We start from the raw sequence: 20,156 nt of genomic DNA on the forward strand, positions 1-20,156 counted from the left end.
ATAATCATTTTTACGTAGCACTCTTCTACTTAATTCTGGATGTACATCTTTCTCAAAGTTCTGACTAACTATTGTCGCAAGTTTTGCAGCAGTAATCTTTGGATTTGTTTTTATTTCACGAATCAAAGTTTCTTCTCGTTCCGCTAACTTCTTTTCGGTCGACCTAAACGATATTTATTTTTTATAATTCCTTCAGATTTCGATTTTTTAATAATATAATGTATCGTAGATCTGTTTATATTTCAAAATTTACTTATTTCACCGTATGTTTTTCCTTCTTTGCACCACTTAAAAATTAATAATATTCTATTACTTTCAGAAATTTCAGATATTTTCGAACTCATGATCAATATCGTAATATTTCACCACGAATACAGAACTGTGACTGAGAGAGACAAATGTACATAAAGCAACAACTAATGACCTTCCATGCATCCATTTAGTACTGGAAAAAATTTTTTATTCATTATTTCTTGATCTTAGTTCTATGTGTCCAAATACTTTTGTGGCTTAAACAATCGTTACGTTTGTAAAAAATAAATCATAACTATTGTATATACATTTCTATTTGCTTGAAACTATATCTGTATAATCTACAGAATCATACCTTCATCCAATATTAATAATATGTCGTTAAGTGTTCTATAATACACTTATTATAATTAATAAAATATTTCATGGCAACTGTTCAAATATTTTCGTGAGTCACTGTATGTATGTATAAGTATACAAGGTGACAACAACGGAAATATCAATGAAGAGTTTTTCTCGTTGTAATAATTAAAAAAAAAAAAGAATAAAAAAAGAAAAAAAAAGAAAGGATTTTAAGGTAAGAGAGACAAAAATTTTTTTGAAACTTCCTCTCCTTCTTCACTCATTCTCTGTCTTTCTCTTAGTCTATACCGGGTGCTTTTAATTACTCACCGGGAAAAGATATTAAAGGAGAGAATAACTAGGTTGCTCTTTGTCGCTTCAGTGCTTTTAATCGAATCCTTTAAGCCAAGCCCTTCGATTAACGTAACGTTTCATGTGCAAAGTTTCTCTCCCGACGATGTACGGAAACGCATCGATCAATTTATCGGTCCTTGTTTTTTTTTTATTAATTCCTTTCTTTCCTTTTTGTATATTTTTTCATTTAATATTTTTTTTCTATATTTTATTCTTCTTTTTTTTTCTTTTTCTTTATTCCTATTTCTATTTTCGATCGATCGATCGACCATAGTCAAAATTTTCCATAGACAAGGAATAAAAGAATTTTCACAAAATTTCAACACTTCTGCATGCTCAGCGAAACGAAAAACGAAACGTCCGTTTTAAAAAAAGCTCCCCGTTATAGTTCAAAATGAGTCAGCAGTAACGTTACCACCACCATGAAATAATATCCTTAACGTTCTCAACAAAATATTATGGAAAAATGTGAAAGAAAGGTGTTGTATTCTTTTTCTTTTTTCTTTTTCCTTTTTTTTTTTTTCAATAGAGAGCAATCAATGCAATTTCATTTCATTGATATATTTTTTTTCTTTTGGTATCATCGTCGTCATTAATTAATTGAGCCGTTTATTTTGAAAGTGGCCTAACTCCATTTTTCATTCTTTTCCGGTTACCCACGGTAACATGTACAGCTTCAAATTATCTATCAATAAAGCATTTAAGATTTTTTATATTCCGAGTAAATACGGTAATTCTGGACACATAAGTTTACAGAGTTAGTTGAATCACTGAACCGTTTATTTTGAAAGTGGCCTAACTCCATTAGGAGTAGAGATTTTGGTGTGGTAGAAATGGCATTAAAAAAAAATAATTTACTGTTTGTCCCCCGAGAGTATTACAATATTATCAAAAAGTGTCGGAAAGGTAATAACTTTATTGTACATGAAATGAGACAAGAAGATTTTGTATCAACAAAATTATTAGAAGACGCAATTTTTAAAAGGGTAAAGAATTCTAACGGAGAACCAATAAACTGATTAAAAATATGTTGGATGCGTTTTGTCAAAAATGAATAAGATTTTCTATAAGACATCAATGAATGAGAACGAAAATTTTAAAGTCCTGAATTTAATACCACGTCGGGGTAGACCAAGAAAGTTCGAAAATATTGTATTGACACCACTGTATAAAAATATAAGACAAATTACAACTGCAAAATTCAAGGACATAATTGACTTATTACGATATATACCACCGGAACATCATGATTTCTTTAAATCCCTTTCACATAAACAAAATGAAAAAAAATAAAATATTTTTTTGTAATTTGTGTTTGTAAAAAATATTTTGATTCGCATAATTTATGTTTTTAAAGTGTTATAAAGATATGTAAAATAAAATAAGTATTGTTTTTTCGCAATTTGAAGCATCTTAAATTATGTTGAATGGACTTCGATTCCTTCAAATTTTATAACGAATCTGGTTGTTAATTTTGAAAGTGGCCTAACTCCATTCTTGGTAAGAAAACGCATATTATTCACTTAATAATTGCCATTATTTTAATAGGAACTGTAAATTTAACACCTTTAGATACACTTAAGCAACATAACTCATTGTTATTCTTTACGTATATTTTTAATTGCATTGAAACGCAAATCTTTAAATATCTCAATTTAAGGTTATATGGAGTTAGGCCACTTTCAAAATAAACGGCTCAATTTATTATCATAGTATTGTATAATATTGAAAGTGAGAAAAAGAAATAAATTCGATAAATGTAAAATATTGTTTTAAAAATCTTTCCTTGTTAATATGTATCAAAGTTTACTTGGATTTGTTTCAATGTATAAAAAATACTCGAGGATAGAATAAACAAAAAAAAAAAAAGAAAGAAGAAAAAAAAGAATAAATAAATAAAAGGTTTCGAGTATTATCGAACGGTGAGGGGGAGAAGAAAAAGGAAGGAAGAAAAAGGTAAAAAGAAAATGTTGAAGAAAAGTGAGGAAAAATATGAAAGATCAAGATATTAAAGTGAAATATAAAGATCAAGATGGTGAGCTTATATTGGCTAAAATTCAATCTGTTCGAGGCACAACTTTCCGTTCAATCGTTAATTGGATTTCTTCGGTGACTTTTGAACGAGCTGACTAGAATCTTCGATGGTGGGAAAGGAAAAGGAAAAAAAAAATAAAAGTAAAGTTAAAGAGAGAGAGAGAGAGAGAGAGAGAGAGAGAGAAAAAGAAGTAGAATAATTATCATTCGGGCCAATTAAGAAGTAAGCCTTATATCTGTCTCTAACAGGTGCTTATTTAAAAGAGAAACTAAAGATGATGTGTATATACAAGGTGTCTAAGAATTTTTCAGTCTAAAATAATAACTATAAAATCAAAGCTTTAAATAACCTGTTTATCGAAACATTTTTCTTCTTAATTCCCATGCATAAAATCAACCGAAGAAAATACTCTGACACTGTTGGATAAGAAAAACTTGAGAGACACCCTATATATATATACACGGCAAAAATAAAATTTGTTCTTGCGTATACCTCTGATCCTTAATTTTCTCTGTAATTTTTATTTTTTTTTTTATTTTGCTGCTCTTTCACCCCCCCTCCCCTCTTACGACACAAATGTCCACTTGCAATTCCAACGTATTTATTTTCATTTTCTATTTTTCTATTTTTATTCTACCATACTATCTTCCTTCTTTTTTAAAAAAAAAAAAAAAAGAAAAAAGAGAGAAGTAAAATAATTAGATCGTAGTGTTAACAAAGGTAAGAATAGTGTTCTAAATCGATACTAGTTTTCTTTGCTTATCTTCCAATTAAGTTAATTAATTTGAAGAATCGATCGAATACTTATAGATCCTTTTTTGTTTAATAATAGAAAAGAATATTTATTTTCCAACAAAAAAAAAAGAAACTTTCTCTACTCGTATATAATTGGATTACATTTTGTATGTACAATTGTAACGAAAAATTTTTACGAAGAACTTTTTAACCGTAACCCGTATTAAGAAATTACGAATAATAAATTCTAGAGAAATAAGAAAACTTGAATAAATAAATGAAACGTTAGTAAGAACTCGAAGAGAAATAATGCGAGAGAGAGAGAGAGAGAGAGAGAGAGAGAAAGAAGAGAAAGCAATGGAAGGGAAAGAAGAAAAATTAAACAAACAAAATGAGAAAAAAATACGACGACAACGCAAGAAATACAAAACAACAACAACAAAAAAAAGAAGCGAGGTCGAGAAGAAAATTGCACCAAGTAGAAAATACTATTATATTGTACTTCTAATGTAACGCTGGTAGTGAAACGTGCTACGAATTTTCTTGCAACTTTAATACAAGAGTTAAAGTTTATCTCTCTCTCTCTCTCTTTCTCTCTCTCTCTCTCTCTTTTGTTTTTCTTTTTTAAGTCCAGTTTCTTTCTAAAAGAAACGTAAAGAGCAAACCGAATTCTCGTTTTTCACGTTTCTTAACAGCATCGAAGTCGATATGGGTTAAAACCAAGAAGCTGACCCTTCCCATCGACCATTATCCGTAAAACGATATGCCGACACCATCAACTTATCTTTCTTTTTCCGACGAGGATAAAAAGTGTGAGAAAAATGGATAGAGAGAAAGAGAGAGAGAAAGAAAAACAAGCGAATTTGTTGATGTAATAAAAGTGTCGATGAAAGGACAAGACAATATATTGTGTAAAGGTATAGTTTCTTTTTCTTTTTTCTTTTTTTTTTTCTTTTTTCTTTTTTCTTTTCTCTTTTTTCTTTTTTTTTTCTCCTCTTTTCCAACTCTCCGTAATATAATTTTGTATTATGTCATATCTTGTGAACACGAAGGAAAATGATACTACACTATAATCAAGGAAAATATATTATTAGATGGGAACATTAATTTTCACTCTTCGCGCGTGTTCATTTCAATCATTAATTAAACTACTTCGTAGAATTATTCTCATCTCATTTATCATTTCGCATATATGTATATATATCTGAACGATGAGTGCTCCGTTTTAATTTTAGATACGTTGAAACGATTATTAATAATGTGATTCTATATTTTTTATTTTATTATAAATAAAATTAAATTAATATCGTTGTAATATTAAAAGTTCGCTTGAATTTAAAAAAAAAAAAGAAAATTGTAAATTAATAATAAATTGTAAATTATTGATTAATTAATTGATTAACAATTTATATATATACAGATAGAGAAAATCATACCTTTTAAAATGATGCATAGTACAAGTTTCTACGACTTTTAGGTCCGAAGATATTCTTACTTAAATAAAACACGTCGATTTTTTTATTTAATAAAAAAAAGTAATTTGTTTATTAATTATTCATTAATATATAAAAATTTTTCATATCGGTTATACAACATGTATATCTTTTCTTGGCAAAATAATATGAATTTTGGTGAAAATACTTTTTTATTAACAATTTGTTTACAATAAAATTATTAATTATTTATTACCAATATGTTTAAAAAATAGAGGAAAGTCTGCCTTTTAAAATGATGTATTGTTCAAGTTTCTACGATTTTTAGTTTCTGAGATATTCTTATTGGAAATGTAAGACGTTTACATTGACCCACTGACCTACATAATTTCATTCAATTTCGATCAATGTCCTACTGACCTACATAAATTCTAAGAATTTACTACGCACCTTTACTACTACTACTACTACTATTACTACGATCAAGTGCATTATAAGACTGTGAATGAAAATCTTTCAAAGGTGATATCTTCAAAATGGAAAATCCTAGAGATTTGCAACCAACACTACTTTAAATGAAAAAACAACATCTATTATTTTAAACATATTGTTTATTATCAATTTGTTATAAACAATTTATCATAAACAAATGCTTACTTTATTTATCTTATTATATGTATTAGAAACGAAATTTAAACTAGGAATAATCTATAAAATATAACATGAAAATTAATATCAAATTATTTATCAAATTGATTGTTTATACAACAATGTCTTTTATTTAAATAGAAATATCTCCGGAACTATAAATCGTAGAGACTCCAAATAAAGATTATTTTTAAGTGCCAAATGTTATCTACTATTTTCATGATATTGTTATTAAAAAATTCATTTGTTATAAACAATTTGTTGTAAACAAAATCTCGTAGACTAAATTTATATTTCACTGTACTGAGACATAATACAAATTACGATTGATTTATAAGTTAACAAAAATTGATAAATAATTAATATAAATAATAAACTAATTATTTTTTTTCTCTCTAAAATCAAGAAAGGAAAAGATTAAATAATTTACTTCTGTGCTAATGTAGGATTAAAAATCGGGGGTGGAACAAAAAAAAGAAAAGAACAGAAAATAAAAGAAAAGATAAGAAAAGAAAAATAGAAATGTAAAAAGAAGGAAATGTCAACTTGGAAATTGCTTATAAACGATTCCATGATCGTTACTTCACAGGAAAATGTTTCCTACGGAAAACGGAAATAGAGATTCCCAGTCGACTCTGAATCCGTCCTACGGAACAAGATCGATCACACGTTTAAGTACGACCATTTTATATTGTAATTTGTTTTATATCCAAATAAATCATATCTAAAAGAAAAAAGAAAAGAAAAAGAAAAAAAAAGACAAAAAATAAAATATTCAAGAAAAATCACAAACACGACTGGTAACAAATTTTTAATTGAAATCCCATTCGCGTGTACAAGTACACACACAAGTGCAATAAAATAAAATAAAATAATAATAATAATAATTATAAGTAATAATAAATAATAATAAATAAATAAATAAATATATAATAATAATAAATAAATAATAACAATAAATAATAATAATAATAATAATAATAATAATAAATAAAGATAAAATCGAAGTAGTATCGAGTAAATAAGATTTATAGAAAAATGATCGTAGAAATGAAAGGACCTTTAAGTAGAGCAAATCTTTTTCATTTTCTTTCTTTTGATTTGTCCAAGATGTTGGATAGAAAAAGGTACTACTCCTGATTCTTCGAGAAAACGTTGACGTTTCTTACTCGGTAAAGAGTCGTAGTAACTGTTAAAAGAATTGGAGGGAGTGGGGGGGAGGTTAGGTTGAGAGTGGATAAAATGAAGAAGGAGAGGAAGGGGGTGAATGGATGGTAGAGGGGATGGGGTTATTCCTTTGAATCAAAAGAGAAACATCTTTAACAAAAACGCAACGTCATAGTGATAGTGTGGTTGTTGTTCGGTGTGGAAACGATAATGCTTTCTCACGTCCATCTTTCTACGCTACTCAGCTTTCACAGAGAAAAGAAAAATCTTTCCTGTTAGAGGTAAGTATAGTAAAGACCCCGTTATATGTCGTTTCTTTTTTTATCCATTTTTTTCTTTTTTTTCCTTTCTTCCTTTACTCCATTTATCGTTCTGGACACTCCCGAATCCTTTTCACGTTTCTTTATACCATACTGTGAATTGCTATTGGATCACACACATATTCATTGGAATACCCCTTTTTTAACGAACTTCCGATTAATTTCAATATTTATATATATATATTTCTTTTCATGTTAATAGAAAACATTTGCAAGATAAATTATAAAACTATATATTAATTTTCTTCGTTCGAATAATTAATCTTGTTTAAAAGTTAATTTTAAATAAATAACAAACTTATAATTTTACACGATTCAATAACAAATTAATCTATGAACAATAATATTCGAAAAATTACACGTAAATTATTCCATAAAATTTGTAAACGCGTCTTTAACTTTCTTTTGTTTTTTTTTCCTACGAAAAATTGAATTTTTCTACGATCTGAGAAATAAAAAGAGTAAAAACTGTAAAACACGGTAAATAATTAGAACATAGAAAAGGTGGATGTAAAATATAAATACATTGAATTTCGCAAAAGGGAAAGAAAAGAGAAAGAAAGAGAGAGAGGAAAAAAAACATGGAATAGGAAAGCAAAGAGAACGAAATGAAGGGAAAGGGAAAGGGAAAGGGAAAGGAAGGATAATATGATCGTAAGAGGCTAAAGAATACTCGAATATGCGCATTCGTTTGCTGTTATGGTTCTCTCTCTCTCTCTCTCTCTCTCTCTTTTTATCTTTCTCTTTCTCTGTAGTGACTTCAAGAGAAGATCTCCATAATCTGTTCTCTTGAAGAACGGTACGAGGATGAGGATGAGTATGAGGACGAGAGAGAGAAAGGTCAAAGGTGAAAGACCCATCGACTTAGAGTAGGATAAAATAGTAGAACATATAATCTCCAACAAATTTCTCATCGACATTCGTACCGACATTTTTTCCACGAAGTTTTTTTCTTTTTCTTTTTTCTTTTTTTTTTTTTCTCTTTCCAACATCCTCCCAACGGAATCGTTGAGAAATTCTGCTACATATATATATAACTATACATGTATTTTTATTCCATGCAAAGAATGAGTGCAAAGGGAAAAAGAAAGAAGAGAAAAGATAGAAAAACTTTCTTGGCAGTTCAACACTCAAATGAATTTGTTCTCTCTAATTGACACAACCACCAACGTCCCACAACCGAATTGACACTCGGCTTCTTCCTAACCCCCCCCCCTCCCCACCGGAATTATTTATTTCAACTTTTTTTTTAATCTCATTTTAATATATATTTTTTCTTTTTATCATTTAACATCGCGCGAAATTTTCGCGCAAATTATATTTAAATCATATTTTATTATCTTTTTAATCCTTATCAAGAAAAAAAGAAAGAAGAAGATTTTGTTTCTATTTTTTTATCTTTCAATTCGATCACACACGTACGTAATTATTTTTGTTGGAAAATCATTACATCGGATTAAAAATAAATTCATTTTAACTTGAACATTATTTTGATCGAGTGATATTTAAACAAAAAAATTTAAAGCAACGTTCGCGAAATAAATCGCAAAAAATAAATCGAACGAATAAAGGAGAGATTTAGTTTTTCATTATTCGATTTTGAATTTCGTCTATTTCCCTTCCTTTTTTTTTATTTTTGTTTTATTCTTTCGTTCATTCTTTCTTTCTAATGTCAACTCGATCGAAACGATCAGAGTTTGAAATGTTTCTACCGTAGTTGAAGCAAAAAGGAAAAGTTAGGGATAAGCCGAACGACGAACGATCACGAAAAGGAAGAAAAGAACCATTTGTGAAGGACAAAAGAGTCCAACGAAAGAAATCCTGTCAAATTGACATCCACAATGTGAGAACAAATGTGATTTCTCTCTTATCCTTTTTCTCTTACTTTCTTTCTTTCTTTCTTTTTTTATTTCCTTTAAATTCACATCTCTCTTTCATCGTTGCTCAATCTTTCTCGCTCGAATTACGTTAACAAATCAGTTTTTTTTTCTTTTTATATTATATAATCTAATTAAAGAATTAAAAAGCAAAAATTCAAACACAAAAATATCGGAACGTAAGTAAAGAAATTTAATTTCTTTCCACCATCTTCCTCCCCTCCCCCTGTCCAGTATGATTCTATCGAAAGTAAAATCCTGAAATAATTTGTTAATCATTTTTCTTTTTATTTACGTTGTTATTTTCATCCTTTCTTTCTTTCTTGTTCATTCGCAAAACCTAATTTGTAATAGGAAGAACATTTTTCTGAAGGGAAAAAGAAAAAGTTGTAATTGATTTAGAAATGTCGTTAAAGAACTTTCGGCTCAGTTACAAAATTTTTTGTTATCACCGTGTATAATATGTACGTATGCATGTAGATACGTATGTATGAAGGGTAAAAATACGAGTAGAGGAACATCGTCGAAGATTCCAATCCCAAATCGATTCTCGAAAGCGTTATTCGTCGGTAGTAAAATCCTACGAGAGATTCGAATTTGTACGCGACGAAATTGGAACGAGCCTGGGATTCGTCTGTGTGTCGCTTATTGAAATTTTACCCATCGAAAGAGCAAGCTCTCCGTACCATTTCTTCTATCTAGAAGATGATTTTCACGAATTCTCAAAAAGTTCACTTCATTTATCTCGTGTTATAAATCTTCTATAAATCAACGAACAAATATCTCAACGAAATAAAATCATATTGTAATTTCATTCATTAGAAAGTCATATTGTAAATCAAATAACAAATATTTCAACGAAATAAAATCATATTGTAATTTCATTCATTAAAAAAGTCATATTGTAAATCAAATAACAAATATTTCAACGAAATAAAATCATATTGTAATTTCATTCATTAGAAAAATCATATTGTAAATCAAGTAACAAATATCTCAACGAAATAAAATCATATTGTAAATCAAGTATAACAAGTATCTCATCATATTAATCATATTCATCATATTCATCATATTCAAATCGATCGGTAAATTAGTCCGATTTTTAATAATTTGTCAAAAACTCGACGCCAAATTTTGATTTCCAATCGAAAAGGGGGAAAAAATAAAAGAAAAAGTATATCTTTAAATTATGGAGCGTTAAACGAAAACTTTACGGACGAATAATTCGAAGCTCGAAAAAAAAGAAAGAAAAAAGAAAGAAAAAGATAAAGAAAGTTTTGTAACTCGATGGTAATCGTGAAAAAAAAGAAAATGGAAATAAATGAAAAGAAGAAGAAGAAGAAGAGGAGGAGGAGAAATATCCATTATCCGAAAACTATTCGATTTTACCTAAAAACTTAAGTTTATTATTTTCGCCTTAACTCGGCGGATCTCATAGAAGTCGTCAATTTGTAGTTAGCCTAAATAAAACTTGAAAACCGAAATGAAGCTTTCCTTCTAAACTTGGTGGAAAATGTAAAATCGTTCGATCGTGATGAAGAAATTTAAACTTTAATCCGTTTCTCTTTTTTCTCTATGTATTTAAAAATAAATTGAGATAGAAAAAAATGAATTATAATATAAACATAAATACAGATCAAATATATTTAACATATAACAAATCAGATCGGATAGATTCGTCCTACGAATGAAATAAAAAAAAAAAAGAAAAATTCATGGACATATCTACAATCGCGTTATAAAATGAATTACACAAATTTTTGATGATTTTAATCCTTTCGTTAACTAACGATCCATATATACGGGATCGTACCATTCAAAAAGAAAAAAATTTCATATCAATTATTAATTCATATCAATTATTCCTTTACGAATAAATTCGCGGACGATTTATAACAATATGTTTTTTCCTTTTTTTCGTTTTAACGATTATCCTATTACGATTTTATTATACACATGTATGAAATAAAATTAAATTGAGAATTGTTAAAATTTCATGAATTACTTAAACGAATTTTTCAATAACCATCATAGTTTTAGTTCTGGATTTTCTATTCGACATCTATTTTCCAGAAAGAGAGAGAGAGAGAGAGATCTATTGAAATCGTTTGGCTACTAGCCATACAAAAGTAAGTCCCTTTACGAAAATAATGTCCAGCAACAGATACTTGACTCATGCAAGGGAATTAAATAGCTCATTCATCAGACTATTCTAAGAATCAGAATACCTGTATTTTCCATTTATACATACATACACACATCTATAGGATACTGTAAAGTATGTAGGCATAACTTGTCAGGGTTGGGGGAAAGAAACAAAGAAAGGAGAATTTTGATTTTGTTATAATAATAATTTTCGAGAACAAAATTCTGATAGAAAGTGATTTTTCATTATAATATTATTAAACGATATAAATCTCGTAAATTATTCGTCGATTAAATGAATAATCGTTTCTATAGATAATTTTCTTTTTTCTTTTTTTTTTGTTTTTATTTTTTTCGTATATAAATGAATAATAAAAAGTTTAAAGCGAAGTTAAAAATGGTTTTGCTTTCGCACGATCATCGTCGTATAATTTTCACGTCATTTCATTTCAAACTAGAATGCAAGTATTCATCGAATGTTGCTCAAATGTATTTTCCATGCATTCCAAACGTTGTATTCTCTCTCTCTCTCTTCTTCACACACACTCTATCTCTGTCTCTCTCATTTTTGGAGCGACATTTCAGGGAAAATGTATAAAAAGAAAAACTACGGTTGAACGCGTTCGTCCTCCGAAAATTAATGGCCCGGGCAAAACTTCCCGTTGTAAGAGAGAGAGAGAGAGAGAGACAGAGTGAGATTAATCCTGATTCTCGGCCAGAAACACAAGGACAAAAGAAAAATATATACATATATAAAAAATATATAAGAGACAACAAAATAATATATTTTATCCGAGTGACGTTTCCACTTAAAACGAACGATAGATAGAAAAATAACTTAACGCATAATATTATCTTAGGACAAAAATTTCAACACGACGAATATTATATTTTATTCAAAAACTCGTTTGAAAAGTAATTAAGTTTATTTCCTTTTTCTTTTTTTTTTTTACGAGCGAATAAAAGAAGTAATAGTAATGTTGAGACCATTAGCATTCGATTGAAACAAAAACCCTTTACGTAAAACCCTTTACGTAATATCATTTTTCTTTCCCCTCCGCCCCTAAGCCCCTCTTCCGGCCCGCATCGTTTAATTTTTCTTATAAATTAAAAAAGGAAAATTATAACGATAATGCTCACCCGTTTTGATTTTCGATGTGATGGTTAAGGAAGAAGAAGAAGAAAAAAAAAAAAACAAAAATTACTCGATTAATCTATAATAAACGAGGTTTTAAATGATGTCTGAAATGTCGTATCGTTCGTTGTTAAAATGTAAAAATAATTTGGTATTTTAAAGTGAGGAAGGGCGTATAATTAAACGCGATTAAACAAAATCAGTGTACACTGTAAACGAAATAATTTTACGAAAGATGCAATGTTTTCCTTAAAAAAGAGAAAGAAAAAAAAATCAAAACATTTCTAATTATTTTCTTTTAACCTCATTATACTCATAACGGAAAAGAAGAAACAACAAATTTTTAAATTCAACGTAATGAATTAATCAATGCGATTATCTGATTATATTATATTTAATTAAGCAAATTAAATATAACTATATATTTAATAAAATTTTTATACAATTTTTTCTAAAAATGTTGTCGCATTAAAATACGAAAAAAGAAAAGAAAAGAAAAGGAAAAAAAAAGCAAATTAATTTAATCGTATTTTGTACGAATAATTGTATCGAAATTATACGAATAATTGTATCGAAATTGTACGAATAATTGTATCGAAATTGTACGAAATTAAAATATAATTATGTAAGGAAAAAAAAAAGAAGAAAGAAATTAATTGATGAATTAATGAATTAAAAAGAAAAAATATTGAAAGAGAAAAAATAAATAAGGAAGGACAGCAAAAAATCTGATTTAAAATAATATTAATAATACATGGTATACATGTACGTATGATATGATACGATATATGATATGTAATGATATGTGTATGAGATAGAATGGAGACACCACCTTTGATCGTTCAAAAACAATTTCGTAAATACGCTTTGGACCTGGTAAGTCGATTAACCTCGATGGCATCGTTCCCTGGAGAACCGTTCAAATTCAGGCCACTTTTCGACATCGAACGTTATGTGTTCGATAGTTCTCCTCCTCCTCTTACTCCTCATACCCCATCTTTTACCCCTATCTCAATTATTTCATCGATTCGAGCTCATATATTTTATATGGGAGGGGAAAAAGAAAGAAAAAACATAAATATCATAAATATATTAAGTATTTTTACAAAATATTAAAAAATATGAGATTAATTAAATCAAATAAATATTAATAAATGTAATTAAATTATAACTCGTTGAATCTTTCTCTCTCTCTCTAATATTATATTTAATTGTTATTGTAATAATAATTACCGATTAAATATTAAAATTTTTTTTCTGCCAAGAATAAGTAGATTAATAAAAATAATGTAGAAATATGTTTGCCTGTAAAAATACGAATTAGATTGCATTCGTTAAAGAAAAAATCCAATTTCAATTTGTATCATTTTTCTTTCTCTATCTCGCCTATTTGTTTATCTCTTTCTTACAGACCTTTTTCTAAACCTCTCTAGAAATACGAGACAATCAAACGTATCCACTAACTCCCCATATCGACTTATGGGGATAATCCCCCATAGAATTTCTTAATCTGTCAAACACAATATCCTACTAAATTAAATATATTTCTTTTCCCTTATTTCTCTTTCTTTTTATACAAGCAAAGAATAATCTACGTTATTAGCATACTAAATAGCCATTCATATATTATATTGTAGAATTTTAAATAAAAATAAAAACTATACAAGGACACGCATACCCGCATACGAATTATCTTAATTAAAATATTCCACTGTCATTACTCTTTTTTTATATTTTTCTTCCTCTTCTTCTTCTTCTTCTTCTTTTTTTTTTCATTTTTTTTCATGTCAAACACACATGCACCGCACTATTCATTTTTTTTTTCAATCCTTTTTATGCTTTCGTTTAATTTTTCTTTATCTAATCGTTCTCTCTTTCTCTCCCTCTCTCTTTCTTTTTTTTCTCTTTTTCTTTTTTTGAATGGAAAACCGAAAACCATTTCCAACTTGTCGATAACTTTTCGTTCAATAATTCAAACCGAAAGATTGAATATCACTTTGGATCTTTTATTAGGTTCCTTAATTAATCTGATTGTGAGTCTATCAACCATGTCAAATAATAATATTAATAATAATAATAATAATAATAATAATAATAATAATAATAATAATAGCATTAATAAATATAATATTTCAAAATGAATCAAATTTACGTAACCACGCATATGCACAACATACGTTGATCAATAATTACGAACATAATTAATCGCGTGTATTATCAAAGAGATGTGAACTACCCTAAAAAATAAAAACACACTAATACCAACATTCTCATTCGATTTACTAAATGGACGATGCATAACATACAAAAAAATAATAATATTTTTTTAAATACAAAAAATTCTAATAATAATTACTTATTAATATAAATTTGTATAAAAATAATACATATATATATATATAAATATAAAGAAGTTTACTTTACGATTTCTACAAGCTTTTAATACTCGTTAACACTCCGTTAAAAGTTTCAACGAGGTACTAAACTCGTTCGTTTTACCGATACTATAACATTCACTTCGACACTTTGTGGCACTTCCGTGGAGTACTTTTACACACAATCGGTAAGAATAGGGCACACAATGAAACATATACAGACACACACACACACACACACACAAAGAAGACAGAGAAAAAAGTAAATAAGTAAGTAAGAACACATATAATACATATACATATATATATATAATACATACACATACACATACACATATATATAGACACTAAATGATCATCAGCTTACCGTTTAAATTCCAATATACGATGCAACTAAACACATCTGATTAAGAACACTCTTTCTCGTATTCACAATGGCGTGGATGCATTTATCTGTTGATCAAAACGTAAATGAAGAAGAAATATTTAACGGAAAATAAAAAGAAAAGATAAATCAGAATCTAATTCTAATCCCTAAACAAACATTCCCATTATCTCGTGTCAGAAATATCATTCAATTCCGTTCCTTCGAAAATAAAAACAGAAAATTAAATAAATATAAAAATAATCAAAGGAGTTGTGTGTGTGTGGGGGGGGGGGTTAGGAATGTAATAAAAATCAGTTTAGAAATTCGATGATACTCGTTGAAATGTTGTACAGAAATAAGGGTGGAATTATTCGTTAAGGACGAGCCCTGTGTTTTGTCCCTTTTTTTTTGTTTTTCTCTCTCTTCACGCCCCCCCTCCTCCCTCCCTCCCTCACCCTGTTAACATCAAGAAAAGAATCGGAGTTGTAAAATCGTATACACATAAATTTGTCTCTTTCCCTCGAACGTTTTTTATTACGAAGAATTCAAATAAAAATAAAATATATATATATATTAACACACGAATGGGGGGAGAAAAATAGATGAGGGTGGAAGGAAGGGTGGGATAGAGGATATTGTATAAAGAAAAAAAAAAAAAAAAAGAAAAAGAAAGAAAAGAAAAGAAAAAGCCAGGAACGGGGAAAATTCTCTCGCGTTGTTTACTCCAACTAACAAGTTGCATACGATTATGAATGATACTGATGACGTCAACGCGAACGCTGCAGCTTCCTTCTCATGGTGCGAATCGAAGGAAGATTTGAATTGAAATATAAAAAAAAAAGAAAAGAAAAGGGAATTTTTTTTCTTAAGTAGCAGAAAGAAGAATTAGAAGAATGAATGAATGAATGAATGAATGAATGAATAATAATAATAATAATAACGTATAAATTTATCTATCTGTAATTAAAAAAGAAAAAAAAAAGAAAAAAAAGACAAATATTAATTACAAGTCCCAGAAATAATCATCGCAATAACGATTGATAATAACAAAAAAACAAAAAACAATACAAAAAGACTGTGTGTGAGAGAGAGAGAGAGAGAGAGAGAGAGAGAAAGAAAGAGAGAGAGAGAGAGAGAGAGAAGGAAAAAAAAGAAAAATGATCAAATTAATGGGAGAGGGATGTACGGTAAAAGATATAAAGATGATGACGAATGATGATGATGATGATGATGATGATGATGATGACGATGACGATGACGACGACGATAAGAACGACGAGAATAACGATGACGGAATTATGATGGAAAAAAATGAAGAAAAGATAACGATAACGATAATAACGAGAAGACGTGATTATGATGAAAAAAGATAAAGAGATTCGCGGTAACCGGTACCGCGGGCTAGACTGAAGTCGAAACGAACCGAGCTTACCCTCTTATAGATGGAATATGCCTGCGCATGCGTCCCCATCACCAAGTTCCACCCTCGCATTAGCTTCAACCCTCAACGACGACACCTCCAAAGTCGAGGTGCTTCCTCGTGTTCCCTTCGTGCTCCGTCGATACTCTCCAAGGGTTATTCAAATTCCCCATTATACCAAACGGGTAATATAATCTTATCTGATGTTATATCAAATAATACATTGTGTTGTTATTATTATTATAATTATTATTATTATATATTAATTAATTATAAATAAAATATAATATTTAAATAATATTTTAATAATAAATAATAATAATAAAATATATTATATTATAAATAATAATATATATTATATAAATAATAATATATTATTATTATTATTATTATTATTATTATTTTATTATTATTATTATTATTTATTTTTTTTGCCGTTTATTTTTAAACATCCATCCATAATTTTCTACCCCCGTATATTATATTTTCCTTTCCTCCCTCTCCTTCTTCCGGTCATATTTATTGGAATTTATTCTATTTACGTATACGCGAAATTTGTTACTTTTATGTAAAGAAAATGAAGAGAGAAGAATTGTTTGTGTTAGAATATTAGAATCTATGTAAAAAATAAAAAACACACACATCGTATTATGTAAAAGGAAAGAAATAAAATTTGATTTTATTTTAATGTATATGTATAGGAAATGTGTACAATGCCTAGAAATGTAAATGCAAATGTACAAATGCCTAGGCATTGTACACATTCCATATAACATATATAATCTTGTAAATTTAGTTTCTTATTTTTTATACAATTCTGATTTGTACAACTTTTTCACAATTCTGTTTTTTCTTCTTCTTCTTCTTTTTCTTGAAAAGAAAGAGGAATAAAATGAAGGAATGATTGTCAAATGAGATCTAATATTGATTTTCGTTAAACGATCGATTCCAATAATTCGTAGAAGATTATATCCCATAGAAAGATAAATAGGATGGCGGAAAAACGTCGATCGGTCGACGCCAAATTCAATGACGATCGAGATCCCAGCTATTAACACGATTCGACGGTACTTATCGAATTATCCTTCTATGCACAGAAGCATCAAGTAAGTTCTACTAACACCCCTCTCTCTCTCTCTCTCTCTCTCTCTCTCTTGAATGAATGAATGAATCAATCAATCAATTAATGAGCATTAATACGATCTTAGATACAAGGAAAGATTACCAATTACAAAATTACGTTTTAAGAAATTTAATTTCAATCGTGTAGATTAGTATTTAATGATTTTATTCTAACGTAAACGAAAGGAGAGAGAGAGAGAGAGAAAAAAAATACAAATAAAAAAAAAAGAAAAATAAAAGAATAAAATGTGAAACTCATTAAGGGGATTTGTTCTATGATATGTAACCGTCCTAAGGGTGTTGGAAAACTAGAAGAGACGAGAGAAGTGCTAAGTTAGATTGACCGATAAGGGTGAAGTGTGTACGATTCATGTTCTAACCATACTCAAAGAGAAAGAGGAAAGACCCTTGATATCTCTTGGGGGATATAATCCTAGCTATTTCCGAAATATTACCGAACGTATTTTTTTCCCCTCTTTTCCTTTCCTTTTCATTTTCTTTTTCTTTTTCTTTTCTTTTATATTTTTTTTTATATTTATCGTTATATATTTTGTACAAATAATTATCAGATAAAACGATTATAAAAAAATATCACCGATCTCTATGAAAGTAATTATTTATTTATTAATTTTATTAAATGTATATTAGATTTATATATCAAAATTTATTATTTTGTTACTAACGATCCATATACGGGCATATACTTTTAAACATGGACACATTCCATTACATTATAGATCAAATAAAAGATAATTGAAGTTATCGGTGCACACCATATCGGTGCATGCTATACTACTTATCGTTAATATTCAATATAGGAATATGAAAGAAGCATTTGAAGTAAAAGATTGACGAGCATGAAAAAGAAAAAAAGGTAAAAGCATAAGGTGACTTGGCACGCTCTATCGCATCTAACAAAAAATGATATCCCAAATGATTGACGTATGAAAGTGATGAATATATATCATAACGATCGATATTTTCCTAACCTGTTGAAAAGTTCATCAGATTTGAATAAAGGAGAAACGAAGAAACAAGGGGAGAAAAGAATTTGAGGAGGTTGAACGGTTGTATGGTTTGGTGTGAAAAGTAAAATCTTATCTAAGAGAATGATCATCAATCTTTTCATGAATTAGATACGCGTGCTAAGGCATCAAGAAGGCGACACTATGGTAGCATAATTTAACGCTTCGATGTTCCTTCCTGATGATGCAACTACGAATGGATTATGCAGATTTCATTATAGAACGCAGGAGTTACATCAACGTTGTAATTCGAATCGTATATACAACAATTCCTTTGTAATAATCAAGGAGAATATGCTACGCGTAAATACTAAATAAAGAAATTTAAATAGAATAAACGAGTTAATCAATAATTGCCGATTAAAACGATTTAAGTAAAATTATTCATATTTTACCTTGGAGTATCGATAGAAAGAATATTGGAAAATTATTACGAAGATTACAGGCTCCACCATTTGAGGTCATTAAATACAGGAAAAGTTTCTTTGTAATCCTTGCAACTTCTCTTCTAATTCTTTTCCCCTTTATATTAGCTAGCTCCATAATCCGATGTTTATACACTATAAAAATGATCAAAAGTTCATTATCTCTATTACTCGAGATCTATATCATCTATAATTCGTTTAATTCATAACTTTGCTTGATCATGTATATAAGAAGAAAAATTCATAGAACTTACTAACTTGTTTTATATGGACGATCTGCATTACACGTAAGCCATAGGATGGAAAATAAAATTCTGAAATAGTTATAATAAATTATGTTATAAAATATATATATATATATGATTTTGAATAATAAAAAAGTTACCGACATGATCGAAAATTGCTGACGTGGTTAGTAATAACCGACGTGATAAAAAATTACCGATCTAGTTAGTAATTACCGACTTGATCCAAAATTACCAACATCGACCAATAATATCGAAAATATCAATTATTATCGATACATGATATTTCAAATGATAAAAATAACCAAAGAATACAGAAGTACAAGGAAACTCACAAGTCCGCTTTTTTATCTACCCAGTTTCATTTTAGTTACTACTGGGACCACCAGAAAGCGATAGTATGTAGAATACTGTATTTTTTGATAGTATTGTACTGTTCTTTGATAGTTGTACTGTTCTTTGATAGTATTGTACCGTCATCGCGTTAAGTGCACACTATCGCCCACTGGTGAACGCGGTAGTAACTAAGATTAATGTGGTTATGCGAAAAGTGGACTTGTGAGCTTCTATGTACTTCTGTATTCTTTGAAATAACCAACCTGTTTATAAATGTTATTTCTTATGATAAGAAGATATGAAATATATTTCGAAGAATAGATAGCGCTTCCTTGTAGAACACTTATACGAAAGATCGTAAATGCGTGTGGTAGCTCTTTAACTAACGCTTTTGT

The 20,156-nt window shown here is 28.7% G+C and overlaps 1 protein-coding gene and 1 long non-coding RNA gene across 6 annotated transcripts in view; both read right to left on the bottom strand.

Moving 5' to 3' along the window:
- Window positions 1-16,559, bottom strand: part of LOC122518685 (metabotropic glutamate receptor 7-like) — a 53,865-nt gene extending 37,306 nt beyond the window's left edge. For 2 of the 5 annotated variants that reach the window (XM_043637746.1, XM_043637756.1), the window contains exon 1: window positions 15,189-15,484. The gene's annotated coding sequence lies outside the window, so the exon portion shown is untranslated. Of the gene's footprint in view, window positions 1-15,188; window positions 15,485-15,522; window positions 15,542-15,921; window positions 16,079-16,530 lie in introns of those variants that run through there. The other 3 variants (XM_043637737.1, XM_043637720.1, XM_043637728.1) reach the window with 3 other exon arrangements.
- A 2,597-nt stretch (window positions 16,560-19,156) lies between these two features.
- LOC122518797 lies at window positions 19,157-20,104 on the bottom strand. Its single transcript, XR_006304152.1, has 3 exons — window positions 20,025-20,104; window positions 19,439-19,494; window positions 19,157-19,315 (listed from the first exon to the last, which is right to left on the bottom strand). It is a non-coding gene; the product is annotated as an uncharacterized LOC122518797 (long non-coding RNA).
- Between the last annotated feature and the right edge of the window lie 52 nt (window positions 20,105-20,156).

The sequence above is a fragment of the Polistes fuscatus genome, unplaced genomic scaffold (genome assembly GCF_010416935.1).
Source record: "Polistes fuscatus isolate 324 unplaced genomic scaffold, CU_Pfus_HIC Scaffold1, whole genome shotgun sequence".
Taxonomy (NCBI): Eukaryota; Metazoa; Arthropoda; class Insecta; order Hymenoptera; family Vespidae; genus Polistes; species Polistes fuscatus.